The sequence below is a fragment of the Pygoscelis adeliae genome, unplaced genomic scaffold, assembly GCF_000699105.1.
Source record: "Pygoscelis adeliae isolate BGI_AS28 unplaced genomic scaffold, ASM69910v1 Scaffold167, whole genome shotgun sequence".
Taxonomy (NCBI): Eukaryota; Metazoa; Chordata; class Aves; order Sphenisciformes; family Spheniscidae; genus Pygoscelis; species Pygoscelis adeliae.
The window spans coordinates 7,533,743-7,538,061 of record NW_008825428.1 but is presented as its reverse complement, the minus strand read 5'-3'; positions in this window follow the sequence as shown (position 1 = coordinate 7,538,061).

Here is a 4,319-nt window from a genome sequence, read left to right as displayed (position 1 = left end):
GAATGGTTGAAGATGTTCTGGTCAGGTTCCCAGCACGTCTTAATCTAAGAGGAGTTTTGCATGATGTCTGTAACACAGGACTGTCTAAAACAAACATATCACTAATATTTCCAACAATTTGGTTTCAAAAGTGAATTAGAAATAGTTTTCTTTAGTTTGCAGAGCTTCTAACATATCAGATCAATAATTTGACATAGTATGCTCATTACAAAATAGTTGTACAATTACAGAGGGAAAATAAAATTGTTGCTTTTCATACCAAGCGGTCTGTGACAAGTATTATAAAGAATGCTTTCTAAAAAGCACATTCTCTAGGAATATATTATTTTCATTTAGGGTCACTTGAATTGTGATATTATTTCCTGGTCTATTTTAATAATTGTGTCCATGTGTTTAGTATTTTTCTGAGTATGAATAACAAGTCCCTAAAGGAATATGCAGAAATAGGAAAAAGAACTATGGTCTGGGGACAGCAAAAGTTGGCTATTTTCACCTGTGTAACCCAGACTGAGCTGAATCGTACAAAATTTTATGCTTATTCTGATGTCTCCCCTTTCTTCTCTTAGTGATCAGATAGGAAATAGAGCAATTATAAATTTATTAATCATGTGTTCTCTTTAGTCTATAAAGCAACAAAAAAGGTGGGGGGGGGGGGGGGGGGGGGGGTAAAGAAAGCTTATATTTCTTTTACAGAAATTCAGGTAGCCAAAGGATTATTGGTCATGTTACTGTTTATTTCAGACATAGTAGATAAAGTATTACAGATTAAATCTAAGTGAATGTGAAAGAAAACAGTGATTGAACTATTCCTTTTTAGGAATAGTCATCCAAAGTCTTCAGCTGAGCATTAATGACGCTCAGAAGATGAGCAGCTTGAAGTACATGGTTTGCCATGTCTGTGCAAGCAAATTCAGAGGAACTACTGGTTTTACTCCTTGCCAAGGGCACACAAACAAAGAGTGGATCTTATCAACTGCAGTGCTTATCTACAGAGAAGTTAGTGTAGCTTTAAACCATGAGTCATTTTTGTGGTGTGATTTTTGACACTTAGCTTTGCTCTGAATAGAGAATTCTGGGTTTTAAGACAATTTCAGAAAAGTCTGAGTCTTGCCTCTTTAACAGCATAACAGACATCTCCCTCTGTCTGTTATTACTACTTCTTCATGTTTTAAACTTGCTTTAAACAATCTTTGTCACACCTAATGGTGCTTTTCAGTTTTTTTTAAACCTCATGCTGCACTATCATGTCCAGTTCTCAAAATAATTCTAATCTGATTGTTGTATACTTCATTGGTAATATTTCCCATTATCCATGGCTCTGAAGTCATCTACTAATTATTAAATGAACTTTAAATTGTCATGTGTGTATATGCATCTTCATCTTCTTTTAATCACTAATTATTATGGTATATGATAAAGCAGTTTTCAACCAGGGCCTTGCTTTCAGTATGGCTTTCAAAATATGTCTTTTATTTCCCTTATGAGTGGCTGGGTTAAACTGTGATGCTTTAGGTAGGCATGAGTTGGTGCATAACACACCATTTTGCATCAGTGAAGTCAGTTTGTCAAAAAGAACATTAGCTTCCAGTGTGGGGTTTGTTTGTTTTTTTTTTTCCTTTGTGGTAACAGTGAGATTTACCAAAATAATGTGTGATTCTTTGTGCTGGCTTTGGCTGGGATAGAGTTAATTTTCTTCATAGTAGCTCGTATGGGGCTATGTTTTGGATCTGTGCTGGAAACAGTGTTGATAACACAGGGATGTTTTTGTTATTGCTGAGCAGTTCTTACACGGAGTCAAGGCCTTGTCTGCTTCCCACCCCACCCCACCAGCGAGTAGGCTGGGGGTGCACAAGAAGTTGGGAGGGGACACAGCTGGGACAGCTGACCCCAACTGACCAAAGGGATATTCCACACCAGATGACGTCATGCTCAGCATATAAAGCTGGGGGAAAAAGGAGGAAGGAGGGGACGTTTGGAATGATGGCGTTTGTCTTCCTAAGTAACCGTGACGCGTGATGGAGCCCTGCTTTCCTGGAGATGGCTGAACACCTGCCTGCCGATGGGAAGGATTGAATGAATTCCTTGTTTCGCTTTGCTTGCGTGCGTGGCTTTTGCTTTACCTATTAAACTGTCTTTATCTCAACCCACGAGTTTTCTCATTTTTAGCCTTCTGATTCTCTCCCCCCTCCCACCAGGGGGAAGTAAGCGAGTGGCTGTGTGGTGCTTAGTTGCTGGCTGGGGTTAAACCATGACAATCCTTATTTGTGTTGACACTGAATTATGGCTTTAAAAATACTAAAGGTATTAATGTTTGTTTTAAATTTCCAATTTTTTTCCCAGTTCTTAATTTAGAATGATTGTGTTTTTCATCCTTTTCCTTTCTAAGGGATAGTCCTTAACACCCTTGTTTCAGCTTCAGACTATGAACTTCAGTGAAGTCAGCAAATAATGTGTTTAGAATCAGTTGCTCTTAAATCATATGGTCTTTATTGTCAGCAAACATGTAAGTGAATTAGAAAGGGTAACATCCAATTAACACAGCCTTTTGCAGGTTTAATGAGCAATGATAAATTTAAATCCTTTCTTTGGCATTTTTAAAGTAAGTGAAGTTACAAGTAGAATGAACTAAAGAGATTGTTGTTCTATTGATTCATAATAAATTATTTGTAATTTATTTATACTGGGATAGGAGGCATCTTCTTTGAAAAGAAACCCATAGGTTATTTGAATAGAATGCCTGTTGTAATAAAATCCAATAAAACATTAATTCCTACAGTGTGTGGAGTTACATAGTAAGATGAGCCATGCTGTTTCATTGTTTGGTTTTTGGTTTTAAATATTCAGTTAGTATTCCTTATACCATTAAAATGTGTGGCTTTTCTTGATTTCCATTGACATTACCTTATTAATAGCTCTGAGAAAGTGTTACTAGTTTTGTAGCAGCGATTTTATAAACTTTGCAAAACATTTAATTATGGTTTTAATTAGCACATAGGGCCTCTGCATAACAAATGTTTTCTTCTCTTATTAAAGCTAAGTAAGAAACTCTGGTTTTCTGTTTTAGTGTTGTGTTGGTTTTTTGAATCAGAACAATTTTATAGCTATTTAGAAATAACTGTGGTTAAGGAACACGGTGCATTTGCTTTTTTTTTTTTTTTTTTTGTTCCAGTTTGTGTAGACAAACTATTTGTGACTGGGGTTTGATAAGATGCTTTTTGGTCTCCCTGAACTTTTCTAATCAACAGCAGAACTACTTTGTATTGTTCTGTAAGTAGTCTTCCTAATAAAAGCATCACTGCTCTGTGTTCTTTGTGTATTCCTTGTGGTATTTCTATAAAGCAAATAATTTAGATTATCTTGTCACATTAAGGTCCACCAAATGTAGGAGCAAGTCAGCTCATCTCACTATGGTAAATAAGAGGGAAAAAAAAAAGACTTACAGGACAGTCAATGTTTATATAGTTCAAGTGAATTCTGTGGGGCTATTTATCCTTTTCCTTAGTATGGTTTTATTACCTCTAGGTGTTGAGTTTGGTGACTTGCATTGATACAGTATAAGAGTTAAGGTCCTCAGAATTTCTAAGGATATGTCTGGGATGTTATGTGGAGGAGCTTTTCACTTGTTGACCATCCTCCACCAAACGAAAGATAAACTGATTCAGAGATTTTAAACAGTGTAAACCTTCAGCCATGCCTATATCACATTCTCTTTTCAAATGGGAAGAAGGAGGATTAATTTAGAGGGTCATTGTTCCTTTCTATGAATCTGTATTTCTTGATACAGAAATTAAAACCTAAAATTGAAGTTAGTCTGAGTTTTGAAACAATAAGAACTGAAAACCCAAATAAAAAACCATAACTTAATGAGTTTTTGTGAATATGGTTCATCTAATTATATGTGCTAGCAAATGAACAATTTATAAACTAGTTTAAACGTATCTTGCTGTGGGTATTTGAGGGCACTTCAGCATAGTTGAGATGCTAAGGTACAGAGCCATTGTCATCATGAAATACTTAATAAGTAATTATCAAAAGGTTGAAGACGGGATTGAAAGCTCATTTGCTTAGAGATGCATACATTTTCAGGTAATGAAATAAAAATAGACTGAATTTTTTTTCTTTTAAAGATGCTCATGTTTCTTACTAATTTCAGTTCAAATGGAAATATACAGTAACCTGAAATAGGCCATTATTTTACTTTAGGAGTTGTTGTGGTTTAACCCTAGTCAGCGACTGAGCATGACACAGCTGCCTGCTCACTTCCACACACACACCCCCCCCCCCCCCCGGGGGGGGGGGAGAGAATTGAGAAAAAAAAA